Here is an 18687-nt window from a genome sequence, read left to right on the forward strand (position 1 = left end):
TACAAATGCCTGGTTGTAAAATATATATATATATAAAAATATATATATATTTCAGTCCCTTGTAGAAAGGATGATACTTTTCCAATTCTACCGTCAAGCATTTGTAACACCTACAAACCCTGCAAAAATAATAAATGTTCCTACACCGCACCCATTGATTTATATTCTTTATGGTTGATTCCCTTCTTGTCCCTGCATAATTTAACATGAATTAAAATATATTTTATGTATTATTGATATGAAAATGGAATTGCTGATACACTTAGGATTGCACATTCATTATGCTTTTATGTGAATCAGTAGAACAACTTATTATCCATAAACTATTTTCTATCTACCTGGAACACCCCACTTTTTGATGTTCAGTGCTCTGTCAATAATTCCACTCCATCACTGAGGAAGTCCCTAAATATTTTGCTCATATATTCACAAAATCACAGAGTCACAGAACCGTTAAGGTTGGCAGGGACTTCTGGAGGCTATCTGGCCCAACCCCTGTTCAAGCAGGGCCACCCAGAGCAGGCTGCACATGACCATGTCCAGGTGGCTTTTCAAGACCTCCAAGGACAGAGAATTCTCCTCTGGGCAATCTCTTCCAGTACTCAAAGGAATATATATATGAATATATAGTTGCTTTTTGAGAGGGGATGCAGGTCAGACTCCTCTGAGGCAGCAAGCTAGTTATGTAAGTGTAGAGGAATGAGCAGAGGAATCACAGCCTCTGACCAGGCTCCTGCTGTTCCTACACTCCATCCAGATCCCTTGCACTTAGTGGGAAGATGGCATGCTTTGCTCTTAAAATTAATTGCTTTAATTCAAATTACAGAGGGATTTCTCTAACAGGATGGGAAAAGCGACAGAGTTTTCAGATGGAAGATTTGCTCTGCTTTGATAGTTCTGCTCGCTTACCAATTTGAACCTTATATTTGTAACTTTGTAGAAAAGGATATACGTAGTCAGCTCAAATTCAAAAAATTTCTAGCATCTCCAAAAAGAAGAAAAGAAATATCTTTTTTCTTTGTTTTTCTTACAATGTACAGAAAATAAGTGATTTTCTTTGAACAACACTCAGTATTCGGTATTATTTTGATATGTAAAAGAATCAAACACACATCTAAGAAAGATGTATTATTAACTGGAAACGAGTTAAAAAAAAAAAGAAGAAATGGAAGGACAAAGAAACAAAATGCTATTCTTAATACACGGATATCTCAAACTTTAGCTGGATATTTCAGTTAGAACTGGGCAGACAATAATATGTGACATTAGGAGCAGAAAGAAGGAAAAAAAATACTATCATTTACAAGGAGTTGATGAATGATGTATTAACTGTGTGTAAATTGCTCAAAACAGGCCAGGCAGATTGACAAAACTTGGCAAAAATAACTCAATCCACAGAGTCAAATTACGCAATAAAAACAAGTTGGTGCTATTCAAACTGGTACATTTCACTTGAGAAAAAAAAAAAAAAGCAGAAATATTCCTAGATTCCCAACAAATCAGAGATTCAACTTGTTTTGGCCAAATCTTGGTCCCTTTCTAGTTCATGGAATACGTGTGAATGTTTTCACAGTGATATAAATTTTGCTGTCATTTGGTTTTCCTGGGCGCTGATCACATCTATTTATTTCTTAGGATTATGAAAAAAAAAGCTTATTAAAAAAAAGTGTAAGGGGATGTAGACTGGACGTTATGTTGAAGAGGCGTCCTAAAGACTGGAATTTCAGAGACAATAATATGTGGCAAATGTTATGCTATAGGATATTCTGTGCCCTGTCACTTCATTACCTCCTCCAGTAGCAACTTAATATTATTTCTGCATAACTTTTAGCTGATGTGTTCATAATATGTTTGAAATGTTGAAAGAAGTTACTATCCTGTTGTTTAAACCAATGATTTCAGCAAAATATTTGTGTACTTCCTACTATCATTCATTATCAAAGTGAGATAAATTTCAGTTTAATTAAAATATCTAACACTATTTCACCATGTGATATTAATATACTTTTCCCTTGTGTGCTGTACGTATTAAATTGCTGTCATATGTACTCCGTACTGAACATATCCCTCACAGGATTCTTGTCACTTAAAATCTGCCCTGCTGTCAGAATGAGCAATCCATCACTCAATTTGTTTGTTTGGAGGATCCTTTGCTGCTTTTGGTGCGAGAGGGGGAAGCTCAGTTTGCTTTGTGCAACTCAAACATCTCCCACAGCCTGCTAACTCTGTAGTAGCAAGAAAAAAATGTTCAAGTTTGAAGGAGACAGGCTCTCAGTAGTGGATAGCTAGGTCTTCCTCCAGAGCAGTAACAGGGGAAAGCCATAAGTACACAGAGCGAAAGAACTCAAGCTTTCTTAATGAGGCACAACAGTGATGTGTAGCAAGTCAGGCTAACAACTGTCTTTTCTTCTTCTTCCTTGCTATGATGGGAGATTCACAAAGGACAACATGGCACCTTGGGTGATTTTTTTCCTCCTATGGGACATGCTGCAACTAACAACGTTTCTTCCATCTTAGGGAAGTTTCACAGAATTTTTCCTCTGAAACACTGAAAACTGAAACACCTCAGACTAAAGCAAGACACTGGAGCATGTTTTACAAGGATTCAGTATATATATATATGGATTATAGAACAAGTTTTGAGAGGAAAACCACCAGGAGATTAAGAACTAAGGAGTAACAAGGAAATGCAAGCTGATGCATCTCTAGAAAAAATACCCCCAAGATTTTTAAGCTTCATTATTTTACTTTTCCTTCCTTTCTAATTGCGTGAACTTGTTCTATTTAGGAGTAGAGGGAGACATCACACACAGAGCACCACTTGTAAGAATCTCACTCAACACATTTTCATGAAAGAAATTAAGCAGGGACCCAGTTAATTACTCACAGTTCTTGGAAGAAACTATATTGGCTGCCTTCCTGGTTCCACACATACTGCCTTTATTAGTCGTTATACAGCAAGAGAATCATACATGACAGAGCTGGTCTGGATCTAATATTTTGAGGTTATCTGGTCCTATTTAGTGATGTTCCCAGAAATCCAGATGTCCCCACAGCCTCTTATGACAGTGAAGAAGGAAGAGAACTCATCCCAAATAGATTTCTGTGCTCTGCTGCTTGTCTCTCTTCCTTGGCTTGACATTCTCTCCATCCAATTAGAGAAAACAGAGGTGCAGTGAACAAGCCCCCTCATTCATTCACCTCCTCTTGGACTGAGGCAGGATTGTCTTCTCTTAAATGATAAGAGCATCATCAAAACAGGTTAAAAAAAGAGTGTCTAAGGTTAGTCTGGAGGTGAGGAATGACACTGAAGGTAAATCCAAGCAAAAATCCAGATCTAGGTCTTAGACTGTGAGACAGAAAATATAAGTCCATCCACTTGTAATGCTCGGACACGTGAGATCACTGAGAAATTTTCAAAGGGTTGTGGGTGGCTCAGGGCTCTCAGACTCTTTCTGAGACCTGAAGGGTTTTGTAAATTGCTCATGACTTAAGAAATCACAGCTTTAAAATTAGTGATGAGAAGTATATTTTGGTCTACCTTGTGCATATTTAAAGGAAATGGACAGTGAATGTTTACAGACCCATTCTGTCTAAAAAGGGAGTGTCAGCATTAACATCCCACAACCCTTCATTCTCTCAAATTTTTTTCTGTTCTTTACTAGTTACTCCTTTTCTTACCATGACCTTCCCAAAAACAATTTGGCAGCATGTATCATTAAGCCTTCACTGAGGTAAGTAGAAATCAGCCCCATGCTGGAAAAAATTCTAGTCAAGGAAAATTTTATTTCTTTCAGGCCTCTGCTAGGACTCTTTTTAAAAATTATTATTATTTGGTAAACTGGACATGTGAGCCTCTGAAGAGCAGCCAGAGGTGTGCTATCTAAAGTACAAGTTTCTGGAGCAGAGAGGTGGACTCTGGGCATCTGGATGGAACTTGGCTCAAATGAAATTTTACTGGGAATGAAGTGGAAGAAGATAAAGGTAGAGAAATGTGTTAGCTCTTTCTTTTTCTCCCAAGTACACAGAGTAATTTTTGTTTGAAGCTGGAGTCAGGCTAAACTGTGAAAGTTTCATTCATGTTTGCTGTGAAAAACAAATTTTTGACAGAAACAGTTTTATTCATTTTAAGGAATTTCATTAGTGGTGGTTGGGTGAAGTGTTTACTCGTGTCCAGTGATGGGATGCTGCCCTGACTCAGCTAGAGATGTATTTTAGAGTTGTTTTTCACAGCAGAGATCAAGTACCAGAAAAAAAAAAGTCCAAATTACTGCTGCTTAGAGTGCTTTCCTGGCTTGAATCCACAATGTCAGAAAGAACTCCAAATTAAAAAACAGGTGCACTATGTCCAAAGGCATTTAGGTGCCTAACTGTCTATGAAAACAGTTTGAGCTGTTGAAGATCTTGACAAGTGTGATTTATCTTAAGGGGACATGACATTCTCACATGCTCTCACAGATTCTCCTAAACCTTTACCCAATACTGCTGCTACAATCTCTTACAGAGGCACCGAATTATCACGCAGATAAGATATGAGCCAAACTCTCTGCGTCAGCACTGTGATATCATGCAATATCATTCCCATTTAGTAAGGTGGTTATAAGTGGGTGCTGTTAAGGAGCCACAAGTGGGAATACTTACATATGGTGACTGTAGCTGGGGTGGGACCAGTCACTGAGCCTGAGGAAACTCAAGATCAGGAGTCAAATCACCAAGGACAGACCAGCCCAAGGTTCCAGATGGAAAGTGTACTCAGGAAAATGGAGAAATCAAGGCTACCTTGAACCAAAGGGCAAATCAAGAGCAAGGTCAGGAAATGAAAGAGCTTGCACTAAAAGGTGAAGTCTTAGACAAAGATGAGCTAAGTTTACAGAGAGAGAAAGCAGGTTAGTCAAGAAGCAGGAACAGCACAGAACCAAATGAGACACAAGGCAATGAAAGCAGATAGTGAGGTCACCTTCTGTGCCCAAATCAAGAGCATGCCAACCTCAGGTAGTCAGGCTTCCCAGGATCCTGATCTCCCAGTTCCTGGCTACGGTGCTTGGCTGCAGGGCCTGAGAGAGGATGGCATGTACTGAACCTCTAGCATATAACAAGGTTGTCCAGTCAGCGCAGGTGTGTCAATACACAAGCAGGGGAAATAGGTGTAATGGCATTAACAGAGCACTCAGGCTTCTCTTCCATGTCAAGAAACTGGGAACCTTACCTGGGGACAGGAGGGAGGTTGGGGTGTGATGGGCTGCCCCTGACTGATGGACAGTCAGCTGAATATGAGCCAGCAGTGCGCCCAGGTGGCCAAGAAGGCCAATGGCATCCTGGCTTGGATCAGGAATGGTGTGGTGAGCAGGACTAGGGAAGTAATCCTGACCCTGTACTCGGCCCTGGTGAGGCCTCACCTCGAGTACTGTGCTCAGTTTTGGGCACCTCAGTACAGAAAGGACACTGAGGTGCTGGAGCAGGTCCAAAGAAGGGCAACAAGGCTGGTGAAGGGCTTGGAGAATATGTCCTACAAGAAGCGACTAAAGGAACTGGGGCTCTTTAGTCTGGGGAAGAGGAGGCTGCGGGGAGACCTCATTGCTCTCTTCAAATACCTGAAAGGTGATTGCAGTGAGAGTGGGGCTGGTCTCTTCTCACTGGTGACAGGACAAGGGGAAATGGCCTCAAGTTGGGCCAGGGAAGGTTTAGCTTGGATATCAGGAAAAACTTCTTTACAGAAAGAAGCGCTGGAACAAGTTGTTAAGCGCTGGAACAGGCTCCCCAAGGAGGTGGTTGAGTCACCATCCCTGGATGTGTTTAAAAACCGTTTGGACATGATTTAGTGGTGGGTTGTTAGAGTTAGCGTAGTATGGTTAGGTTGTCATTGGACTTGATGATCTTGAAGGTCTTTTCCAACTGGAGCAATTCTATGACTCTATGATTCTATGGTCTCCCAGGACTCTCGCAGCCCTGGGGCACTGCTACTATTTCTTCAGGTGCTCCTGCAGAGATCACGGTGCTCAGGTCCTTGTTGTGAGGGAGATGGACAGAAGTTGCTTGTGTTTTGTCTCAGTGTGAGACCAAAGATATGGATAATAGCCATTCCTGAAGAATGGCCACATCAGAAGGAAAAAACCATTTGGAAATACATGGAATAAAAATAGGTATATGCTTCAACAGCCTCTGTAATTGCCAGAGGCTGTTAAAAGTTTGGTTAATTTGTTTAAGGAGGGCATGCAACAGACATCAGGCTGTAGGAAAGATGCAGTAATATCAACACTTTAAAAATAAAAATAAAACCTGCACGCTAACTAAAATACTTCTTACAGCATAAAATTATGGCAGAGAACAAACACATTATGTATTTCCTATGACAGATCAACACCTCCTGTAATTCCCATTAACAAAATTGCATGTATATATAAAAAAATAAATAAAGCTGTTTTGGAACAGAATTTCTCACTGAGCCCTACTACAAGATATGCAGGAGGAATATTTGTGAAAAACAAACACTGATTGTAATAGAAGAATCCCCATTTTAGAAATAAGGCACATAATGAGAAAATAAAAATTATTTATGAAGTCAAACGACTTTTAAATCTTTAAATTCCCCACATACCTTCTAGGATTATAGTAACCTGTGGAAGGTCATTACAGTTATAAAGGAAAAGATTAAATAAGCACTTAAGCAGACATAAATAAAACAGACAGGTTAAAAGCTATTAAATTGAACAAGACTGGAGGGAAACTTAATCAGTGCTGCAAAGGAATCTGAACTGAAAAAGAAGGAGACAAATGCAATGTTGAGAACGGGTGATGGGAAGCAGCAATTCTGGAAGTACAAAACTGTATGAAGACATACAGCACTCTTCCTAGGAAAGCGACAGTGTGAAAGCAGGAACCACTTTGTGACTTGGGAAATTCCAATGGAAAATAAGCCAGGAAAATGGGTCAGGAAGATGCAGGAAGAAATGTGCCTGCTGTGGAGGTGTCGGTGGGGTCAGGGAGCTGTGGTGGCAGCTGGGGCTGAGCCTGTTGGGCCATGGGTAGATATGTGGCTTGGTCTCTAAGCCAGCGATTTATCTCAGGCAAAAAATAAATAGGAAATATGTGAAGGAAGCATATATTATAATAAAGAAACATGATTTTTTTTAAAAAATTGTTTTGTTACTCTTCTGTTCCAGAGGTGTAGGTCCACTGAATTCACTGAGGGATGTTTCCACTAACAAGGCTGGTAACACAAGGAATGACTATACCCCAAGTATGGATATTTCTACATATCTTTGTTTTCCTATATTTCTCAATATTTCCGTTCTTATTTTTCTGACTTTTGCCTGAAAAAAAAATAAACAAAAACATTTTGCTGACTAGATCTGCATGCCTCAAAAAGGCAAAAACATGCACTCGTTCTAGAGAGGGGGAAATAGCATCCAGCCTTATGGAAAAAAACAACAACGTGCTGTGATGCAGAGGTAACTCAGCAACTCCATTCACTGTGTTTCAAATGCCACAGCACCAACTTTGGATAAATGCTGACTTTTGATGGCTCCTGACGTACCAACACTACTTAACAGCGTCTCTCAGATGCAGGTCATTACATTAATTATGAGCACATCTGTTACAACTGATCATTTTGTTCTCCCTGATTTTTAATAAGCAATTTTGCCAACATGTTTACTGGAAAGATTACAACATCTTCCTGTGCTGAGAAAACCCAAAGGGCCCATTTATCCCTGTATTCTTGTTTGAACAGAGGGTCACGCTGCAGCCAAGGGGCTGCCGTTTCCCCCAGAAGGCAGGTCTGAGATTTGCCTTCACACAGCACTATGTCTGCGGGAGAGAAACTCCTTTCTCAGAGGATACTGGAGTCATCCCAAGCAAATGGAACACCAGCAGCACAGATGGACTGAGAACGACAGTCAGAGTCGCTGTGATTTAATAACCATAGATGCGGGAAGAGGAGGCTGAGCATCCTGGTTCTATTTGCTGTGCACGCCGTGAGTTGACATGGGTTTAACCAAGAAAGGGCAAGGAACCCAAACAGCGTAAGAAAAGCAAACTGAACTGAGGCAAAGAATGCTTTGTCCTATCTCCGGTTCAGCCCTCAGGTGATCAGGCTTTGCATGCTTTTAATTTGACGGCCAGGGATATTTGAGAAAACGTTCTGAGAACAAACGTGGCTGAATATTGAGCGTGACACAGAGTGTCACAAACGCTTAAAGCTTCATGTCCTTCAGCCAACGGAGGGAGATGTGAAGGGAACGAGTGTTTTCCGTCGGAACCAGGACGCGAGAACGTCCTCGCGTGAACGTGAGCCCCGGGACCGGGGGTCCTGTTGGAGCGAAGGGGGTGAGAAGGCCGGGGCTGCGGCTGCCAGCGGGAGAGGAGCGGCGAGAGCGGAGCGTGTGCGGCTGCGGCGCGGGGAGGCGGGCGGCGGGCGGGTAGGAGGCTGGTGCGAGCTGTTTGGCCACCGGAGCCAATCGAAAGCTGGGGCTTGATCCTCTTCTCGGGCAGTGGCTGAGAGGAGTCAGTGCCGAGCTCCCTTCTGCAGCCGGGACCCGGCCGAGCCGCCTCGCTGTCTCCCGGCACCGCGCTCTCCCACCGGGCGCCTATGGGCATCTGCAGCGAGCGAGGGCTTCGCACCACCGCCAGCGGCAGCGCCAGCGGGCGAGGACCGCGACCCCGCTCCACTCCGCCTTTGGACCTATAGCCGGCAGTACGGAGCGCGCTGCGGACCCTTCCTCGCCTCACCGCAGGTACGGGGCGGCCGGCGGCGGCCGCTGGCTTCCCTCCTCCCCTCCTCTCCGTGCCCCGACAGTAGGGCAGGGCGCGGGGCGCGCTGCGGACGGGCGGGCGGAGCGCGACTCCGGGAGCTGACAGCGCGGGGCCGCCCCGCAGCCCCGTCCCTGCGCGTCCCCTCGCGGCGGCGGCAGCGGCAGTGGGAGCGCCGCGTCCCGGAGGGAGCTGCCCGCCCGCGGGGCGGCTCCGCGCACAGCTCCCCAAGAGGCGGCTCCCGCGGCTGCCCCAGGTACCTGCAGGGCTGGAGCCCCCCGGGCCGGGAGGGCGGCAATGCGTGCGGGAGAGCTGTGCCCCTTTGTACCTTTCTTTCTTTGCTTTGGGTTAATGATGGTTTGCGATTATGAAACCCCACGAGGGACTTGATCCAGCGTTGCTTTAAGTCAGGAGTTGGAAATACATGGGAGGGTGTATGTACAGCCGCTTTTTCATCCCATAAATGACGATTATTATCATACTATGCTTGACTTGTTGCAAGAGCTAAGGAAATAGGCGCTCTTGCAGGTCTTGCAGAATTGGAGTCACAGGTCCTATAAAAAAAGTGCACTGGCATTTGGCTGAACGGCTCTTATTTTTAGCACGCTATTGTGAAAGGGGTTATATAACTTTTGGTGGATTTTTGAGGACGAAATTAGCGGCCCATAACAAGTTCAACTTCTCCTTTTGCAAAAGAGATGAAATGAACTGGATGAGAGCTCAGTGAGTGCCATCGGATGGGCATCATCAGTGAGTCCCCAAGGACAACCCCAGGCCAGGATCCTGCAGGAGTCCCCAGGCAACAGGTGCAGGAGTTGCCCGCCCACAGCCCTGGGTGGTGGTGGTGTTCAGGCCGCTTCTAGGCTGCTTTGTGCTAAAGCAGAAGGAAATGAGTGTGAGTGCAGAGTCGCTGCTGCCCACCAGCACAGATGCAATGCAGACATTGCTCTTCAGTGGATGCGTTTGTTGTGGGAACTCCATGCAATGTGTGTCACCTGAAATACGTGCCTGAGATTATTTGATGTAGATGCTTCACTTGCTAAGTTTGGTCCATAACTTTCAGGCTGGCCTTTCTGAATGCTAAGGAGGAATGGTAATATTCTAGGACTGGAAGGCAGAGCCTTGACAAAATAAGGTAATAGAGACAGGCAACAGCAGCGTGGTTTCTGCCAAGAATCAGTGTTCTGTCTCAGTGTCCAGGCTCTAGGCAAGGGACCTCTCCTCGCTTTTCTCGTGCAGCCTGCATGCGCTGCCATCATCCAAGAAGTGAAGTCCTAAATCTGAAGAGCTGTGTGTGATCACTGTAAAGCTGCAGAGGGCGGACCTGTTTGCTCAATGTGTTGTAGAAGGAGGGACAATCTGGCGGCTGCAGCATTTTGCCTTCTGCACCTCTTGTGCGCACGCAGAGCTCCGTGCTGGGAGGAAGTGTGCCCATAGCAGTGAGGGCCGCTCAGCCTCTGGGCAGGGGCAGGAGTGGCTTGAGGTCGGTGAGCAGCATCAGAAGGGCTCTGGAAGGGTGGCCCCAAAATGAGCACCTCTAACTCTGGATGTTGAGCAGCTGGTCTAGCTGATCTATTTGCTTTTTGTTTGTTTTTCAAATAGACTGTGCTTCACAAAACATTCCTACAGTGTGGAATAGAGCAAAGGCATGGGAAAGTGAAGAATTAACCTGAGGGGAATTTTGTTTCTTCCCATAGTATCGGGTGATGGCAAAATACAGTCTGAATTGCCAGCTGAACTATGCAGGTATACCCTGTCAGTTGGAAACAGACCAAAACTGTGTTTCGGTCATCGTTCATCCATGCTTGCGTGAGTGTAAATCAAGGAGACGCAGGTCACTCCCTTTTATAATAAATAGCTTTGTCCTGCTGTGATTTTCTTGATAAACTTGGTAACTGGCAAATCCCAGTGTACCAGCTTCTGATGCTTGCGTTAGAACAGTTTCAATGTAAATTTAGCAGTGCTACGTGTAGAACAGTGAAGCTGAGCAGCTGAAGTCACTGTGCAGATTTCGTGACACCCGAAGAGCCTCTTCAAGCCCTGCATGCTGAGTTCTTTCCCTTCACTCTCCCAGATGCTGATGGGTGTGGCTGTGCGTTTATATTAGGGTTGTGGTTCCTATCAGGAGGGCTCTTTGACGCCAATCTCCCAGTTGTTCCCACTTACTGTCCATCTCCATATACCTCATGGTGGGACAGCTGGATTCCTTTAGGATGAATCTAAACTGGAAGATGTGCTCGAGTCTTGAGTCACTGTTGCAAATTCAGTCCGTGGGACCAGACCAGTGCTAGCCTGAAGTAAAACCCTACAAAACGCATTTCACATTGGTACTAAGTTTCCCACACTTGTTTTGCTCCATGTGTTCCTGTTGGTCCAATCTGGTTGCTAACATAGATGCATTTGATTTGCAGCACGCAGTGCTGGTGCACAGCCCAGTTTGAAGCAGGCACTACGCATCCTTCCAGGGCGTTGACGGTTCCCTGCTCCTCGCACCGCTGCTGCGGATGTGTTTTTGAGGGGCTGCTCTGGCCCAGGAGAGCACAGCCCTGCAGCCAGCTGTGCAGCCCTGGTTGTGCCTGTACACATTGAGATCTCCGCAGACAGAGAGGTGTTTTGGTTTAGTTTTGTTTTGTAACAGTCTGGTATGTGATTGCAGACTACTTTTAGAGTGAGAACTTTGGATAACGCAGGCTCGAGCTTGCCTGCTGAATGCGAGCACAGCCGTTGTGCTTAAAAAGGACAACCAAAGCTCCTCTGCGCTTGTTTGCCCGTGTTGGCTGTAGCCCTGGTGTGTGTGACGGTTCACAAGGCTGTGTTTATGTTCCTCATGTCATCTGGGAGTGGTGAAAAATACTGGCTCGAAACTTAAAAACTGTGGCGTAGCACTGCTGCTCTGCGTGCCGTGGGTGCAGCATGCCAGCTGACCATGCTTCCCATAGCACCCCAGGGACGCCTGCTGCATCCCAGCGCAGCCAGAGGCCTGGCCTGGCCCTGCAGCCCGGGCAGGTGGGAGTGCGGGCTGCCCGGACAGAGGTTTAGAAACATCTGCTGATTAAAAAATTCTAAAACATTTTTGCGTGCATTTCTCACTTCCAAGCTGAAAACATTTCTCTGGTTGGTGATTGGGGTGACTGCACTCTCTTGTTCCTCTTTACCTTGCTACTTTTGTGAAAATTATGTTAAATAGGAAAAAAGGATATATATACTATTAAATTATAAACCATTATCTTTTGTATGAAAGCATTTCTGGATAGAAAATACATTACTAGAGCCTTTAGGGGCTCAGATAATTTTTTGCTTAGTAGCGGAATCACAGAGCCATGGGGATTCAAAGGGACCTCTGGGGATTGTCGAGTACAACCCCCACTGGTAAAGCAGTTCCCTGCAGGGGGATGCAAGATCATTGTCATTGCTGCAAAAATCATTCTTATTCACACTTCAGTTTCATGCTCACGGTGTTCACAGGGTTCATAATGTAGGTCATAGGGTTGTATGTGGATAGCATGAATGCTGTATATACTTGCCTTGTTCTGCATCAGTGAGACTGTTCAAAATGCGCTTTCAGAAAGTTGTGCTATTCACAGTGAAATGAATTGAAAAACAAGATATTTTTTCCTTTCTGGATGACTATATTTTTATTACTAGGGGTTGTCTACTCCATACTCAATTCCAATACATAGCTGCTTTGTGGAATGAAGTGCAGACTGACTTTTAAGGTGAGTTACCTAGGTTATGGGTATGCCGCTTTGAAAACATGGTAGTTCTCGTTCTCAGTGCATTAAGCCTTTTATTACCCTTTGTTTGTTTGTTTTAAGAAGATTTTTGAAGCCTGCTTCAGAAAGGGGAACAGACCACAGAAATCTGTCTTGCTCCAGATCATGAAAACACAGGGCAACCTATCTTTGAGTATCCCATGTGATACAGTCATGGAAATCTGACCTGTAACCTGACTTTGTCAAAAAGATACCTCACAGCATCTACTTTTCACATTCATTTTCCATTCCGGGCACAACTTGGTTTATCTATGAGATTTTTTAAATACTTTTTTTTCTTTCTTTCTTTTTTTTCTTTATAATGTATGTAATAGCTATAGCAGAATACTTTAGATTAGTCTTAAAACTAAAGTGTCAGCTTTTTAGGAGCTACACCAACATACGGAATTATATTGTAATTATATTATATTATATTATATAATTATACAATACAATATAATACAATATAATTATATTGTATATATAGAAATGTGCATGCTACCATCTTTACTACAAGATTCCTTATAGAAACAAATGTAAATTATTCTTAGTTTGGACAGTTTTAAAGTCATGGAAGTGAGTATTTGAAGAAACTAAGAGGAAATTAAAGTTGTGATACATTCAAATACAAAAAGTCTTATAAAGATTATATTTCTGCCTATTTTGTGTTAAGTAAGTGGGAGAAGAAAAGTACGCTGGCAAACGAAAATATAGCATTTATTCTCCAAATTTCATTTTGGAAACTGTTTTTATTGAGTGTGATGGGCAGTGCACAAATATAACATCAGACTGTGTATTTAACAGTAATAAATCTTAAAAATCTCCTAAATTTTTAACTTCTCATCAAAGTTGGAAACAACATTTGCACAACTCATGCAGAATGCGTTATTGACCTTGCCTTGTACAAACACTTGTTAGAACTGGAAAACTGCACTGTGCTGCGGCTACAAGTGAACTGGCTGCCTCTCTTCATTTGTATGCAGTTTCATTATGGGCTACAGCCATGTGTAGTCTATTCTACCAGTCTGCTTAAGTGCTATTATGCTAGCCTGATATTCTACAGTAGTGCTAACAAAAAAACAAACAGTATTGTAAAAATTCTGCATGACCATTTCTGGCAAGAAAGAAGTTTTTTTCCTCTTGCAAGTCTCAGACCTAATCCCATTTCCAGTGAGGCCAAAACACTAGTTTGGCTTAGAGTTGAGCAGGATCCTGCCCATAAATCTGGCTAGTCTCCATGCAGATAACATCTGGAAAGTAGTCATTTAAAGAGATGTGGGGGACAATGGGGCAGGGGTGTAAATAGTGGGTCAGAGCTTCTACCCAAAATGAAAACATCAAGCTCTCAGATGTCAGACTTCCTTGCTCTAGGCATGTTTTTTGTTATGATCCATCTATCGTTTGTCAATTTCTGTTCTGACAACGTTATTATTTGGAGCTCTGTGTCCTTTCCTAGGAACAAGAAGAGGTTGACAGGCAGAGAAGATGGGAAATACGTGAACATACTCTGTGTTACTATTGCATGAGTTAATGGATTCATCCAGTAAAGTCTCTGAATAAAGAGAGAGATTGCTCTCTCTTGTATTTTGATTTAGTTTGTTCTTTGGCTGACACCTTTCAGATTACTGCATACAATTGATTTATACTAAGCGTATTTGTTGACTTTGGTCTATATTCTTCATTAATGAAACCCATGGAAACTTTTTCCTGAAAATTCAGTGAAAATAACCTTTGCCAAGATATTCTTAAATGTGAATATTTACAAACCATTAGCACCTTAGATTGTTTATAGTCAGGGCAAGACTGTTGATTGCTTTCTTCCCTCCATTTTCCCATTCCTTCCTAAAGCTGATCCTTAAGTAAAGTTGCAGCCCAGAACTTGTGACTTCTTAAGGTTGTCTGGAACTGAAGATTCAAATGTAACATAAACCAATTTTTAGGAAAATGTATAGTTACATTCAAATTCACAAAAAATACATGAAAATAACATCATTGTGTGCTATTTTTGTTGTATGTCAGTTTTTCTGTAAGGCCCCTGAACTAACTGAGAGAAATGTGCCTGGTTGGAAGTTGAGCTAGTTTTTGTCATTTGAAACTATCTCGCTTTGAGGTTTCCAAAGTCCCTTCCGTCACTTACAGGAAGTAATTCAACAGCTCAATCTGATTTATTTTCTTTTCTTTCTTTTTTCTTTTTTTTTTTTTAATAGCTGCTAGACAAATCCCACCTTTGTCTACCATGAATTCCTCCCAAATGAGGAGAAGTTCTAAATACAAACTGTACCATAACAAATCCCATTTGGTTTTCTTTTTCTGCATTTTTTTAAAAAACTCCTCTGCACTGGATGTTCTTTCTTCTTGATGAAGTATTGAAAAAGCACCTTCACAAGCTCAAGTTTATTTTTTTCTGAGTTCTAGCACCAGAATGCCAGTTGACTTATCCTTCAACTCAGGTATGCAGCTTCCAAAAAATATTTTCATTTCAGTGTTTTGATAACTGACTTTAAAGTATGGTATTTGCAAACATAAGATTGAGTATTAGAATTAGAAATTGCCAATTTGCTATTTATAAAAAAAGTTTTCTTTTTTTAAGATTGAAGTCTAATATTTTATAAAACTTAAGCTTTTTTGGAAACAAGATTGTTGTGTCATTCCAAGTAGAGTCTTGTTCTTTTCTGGACATCTCTAAGGTTTCTTTCAAAGAAGGATATGATATTACATGAAGAATGTTTCCATTGTTTGCCAGAGAGCTGTGCTATGTTTACTATAATAGGATTAAAGGAAATTTGAAAGTCAACCCTAGCTCAGTGGGAAATTGATAAACACCCGTTGTGCTTTCAGGAAGAGTCTGCCCAGTAGTATTAGGAAATTTATTGCTATTTATTTAGACTTTATCCAACAAACAGATTTGTTGTCCATTTAAGACTACGCCAGCCTTCGGAGGGCTTCTCAATATGGATGCGATTTGCAGAATCTGAACTATTATGCTGGCATGGCCATTTGTGTGGCTTAGCTCTGGGCCTCTCATACCATAGACTCTCAAAATAAGGAGTCTGTAGCTTATGGATCCTGTTGCTTTCCAAAGTCTGTGGTTTGATTCCTAGCACTTCTGGTTAGGTTAACTGTTGTAGCCACAGTCATAAACATTGTTTTTCAAAATCCGAGGAAGCTAGGCGAGGGTGTAGCTCCTTGGAAAATTTATTCTGGAAGAGGCAAACCCAGTAATATCTCTGGATCCATATCTGGTACTGGCAGGCTCTACTGCTGAGGAGCAATGGCAGTCCATTCTCATATTTACTAATGTTTGTTTATTTGTGTCATGGCCAGTGTTTGAACTAGAGACCAAGCTCAGGAGAAAGAAAAGGCCACAGGGATGAATTTTCATTCCTAAATACATGTTGAGAGGTCATTAAATATCTGCTTTTTTACACGGACACAGATGCTGTGTATCAGTAAAATAGAATGAAGTAATTTTGCTATGAATGACATACAGGGAATTTTTTGGGAAATGTCAAGAGTGGAGGGGAATATGCAGTAGCAATATGATACATAAGCTACCATAGTAAATATTTTAATCAGCTCCAAAGTGACAGGTGTCTTGCAAAAGTGGGCAGCTACTTACTTTGTACATCTGAAGACCAAGAAAGGCCAGTGGACTATTCCTGACAGACACAGGAAATTAGTAGGAAATGCAGAATAGAGTCACTGTTGGTTTTGGAAGCTGCTGCTGTAAGCTGTTCATGCTGTGTATGGTAATAAAACTGTTTAATGAATAAATGCTTATGGAAATCAGTTTATTATTTCTAATCTGCTCTTTGAAATTTATTAGAAAAGAGCCTGAAAAGCAAGGATCTTCTTTTTTTCATATGAAATTTATGGGTTTGTACACTATCCATTATGTTACCCCCAAATACCTATTTCTCCCATTCAATATAGTGAGTGCTGTGAGCAGCTTATCTGCTCCCAGGTATTTAAGCCTGAAGAAATCTTTCTTATCCTGTTCAGCACATTTTTTGCTAAGGGGGAATAATTTCATTTCTCCTGTGTTCGTTCCTTCCTATCTCACCCAAGATTATCTTTAAAGATCTGTGGAATTGCTGGAAATCACATTTTCCCACCATTTCTTTTATGATTCATACCTGTCTGTGGTAGTGATGGCCATGGCACAGTCTAGAGCAAGTTTGGTGATGACACCAAGCTAAGTGGTACAGTTGATACAGTCGGAGGGACGGACACCATCCAGAGGGGCCTGAACGCGCTTGAAAAGTGGGTACACAAGAATCTAATGAGATTTAACAAGGCCACATCCAAGGTGTTGCACTTAGGTTGAGGCATCCCAGATATGAATACAGACTGGGAGAAGAACTTACTGAGAGCAGCTATGCAGAGAAGGGCTTGGGGGTCCATCAGGAGGACGGAAGCCAGCAGTGTGCTCTTGCAACCTGGAAAGCCAACAGTATCCTGGGCTGCGTTAAAAGAGGGGTGGCCAGCAGGGACAGGGAGGTGATTGTGCCCCTCTTCTCTGCCCTTGTGAGGCCACATCTGGAGTACTGTGTGGAGGCGTAGGGCCCCCAGTACAGGAAGGATGCAGAGCTGTTGGAGTGGGTCCAGAGTAGGGTCACAAAGATAATCAGAGGTCTGGAGCACCCCTTCTATGAAAAAAGGTTGTGGAAGTTGGGCATGTTTAGCTTGGAGAAAGAGAAGGCTCTGAGGAGACCTCATTGTGGCCTTTCAGTATTTGAAGGGAGCTTACAAGCAGGAGGGGGATCGACTTTTTACACAGTCTGATAGTGACAGGACAAGGGGGAATGGCTTTAAACAAAAAGAGGAGAGAATTAGGTTAGATGTTAGGAATGAATTTTTTACTCAGAGGGTGTTGAGGTGCTGGAACAGATTGCCCAGAGAGGTTGTGAATTGCCCCATCTCTGGTGGCATTTGAAGTCAGGGTGGATGGGATCCTGGGCAGTCTGATCTAGCAGTTGGTAACCCTGCTCATGGCAGGAGGGCTGGCACTAGGTGATCTTAAAGGTCCTGTCCATCCTAAGCCGTTCTATGTACTGCAGGCTCATGGCTGAGAAGTCTGGAAACGAGGGTTGCTTGTCTCAGGAAGATAACATCTACCTAACTCTGTTGGCAGTTTGGGCTTCAGATTGTGGGAGGTTGAGTTCTTCTTTTGATCTGTCCTGGGCAACTTTGCCTGAAGACTGAAGAAATCTCAATCTTGTTTTATCATTTTTCAAATAGAATGTTGCCTGTTTGAGGTCTTCTGATTAGCTTCATCCACATAGATAGGCTACAACTGGACTGCCTGCAATTTGCTCCATTATCTACAACTTGTAACTCAAGGCTGCGATAAGTTGCCAGTTCATCTCCCCACTGGGCTGCCAGCTTCATTTACTCATCAGTAACTGTATAGCAGCAGACAAACATGATTGACTTAAGGTATTTCCTTTTCTGAATGTGTAAAATACAGCATACTTGGGCTGCTAATGCAGTACTTGTACTTTCCCTCTGTACTGAAATTTAGATGTATTTGTTCAGAATATTGAAATACATTTTTTCATTGTGTTTATCATGTATTTTTCTTTTCTGCTTGCAGGATAGCACAAAAAATGTCTTAAAAGTCCTTCTTTATTTTCATACTGGAACACAAATGGATGGATTTGTATTAGTTAAAGAGAGGCTTTGTTTCTCAATGAAAGTTGCAATATACGACACTTTGGTTATGGAAGCGCCCCAAATGAGATCTTTTTTTTTCCCCTAGGTGCTAACCACATTTGAAAACTGGCTTATTTTACCATTTCTCCTTTATGGCATCGAAACTCACTATAACTTGTGAACATTTAGATAGGTATGTTGGCAGTTAGTATGATCTATTGGTTAGACAGCAGTCCTGGTGGGATTTTTCAAGTGAGAGTCACACTTCAATTTTGCTTTTAAATAAGTACTGTCTTCTTGCTAATTGTAAGCCTTTCCCAAATCTTCTGTGATGGACTTTTGCTTTCACCATGACTGAATTCTCTGAGGTGGCAACACCTAATAGCCTCTTAAAAGCCTTAATGGTCCAGGGAGCATTGCTTCCTTGTTATGATGCCTATGGCTAATCCTGTGGTGTTGGTTTAGCTGGGCATGAGTCTAAACTTGTCTTGAAAGGGTCATTCCGCCCTTGGCTCTGCTCCTAGGCACTTGG

The 18687-nt window shown here is 42.6% G+C and overlaps 1 protein-coding gene across 2 annotated transcripts in view; it reads left to right on the forward strand.

Moving 5' to 3' along the window:
* GREM2 (gremlin 2, DAN family BMP antagonist) overlaps positions 8502-18687 on the forward strand; it is a 38739-nt gene continuing 28553 nt past the window's right edge. Inside the window, exons 1-3 of one of the 2 annotated variants that reach the window (XR_002437548.1) lie at positions 8502-8732; positions 12394-12464; positions 13957-14479. The gene's annotated coding sequence lies outside the window, so the exon portion shown is untranslated. Of the gene's footprint in view, positions 8733-12393; positions 12465-13956; positions 14480-18687 lie in introns of those variants that run through there. The other variant, XM_021393062.1, reaches the window with a different exon arrangement.

This window comes from Numida meleagris, chromosome 3, assembly GCF_002078875.1.
Source record: "Numida meleagris isolate 19003 breed g44 Domestic line chromosome 3, NumMel1.0, whole genome shotgun sequence".
NCBI classification, from domain to species: domain Eukaryota; kingdom Metazoa; phylum Chordata; class Aves; order Galliformes; family Numididae; genus Numida; species Numida meleagris.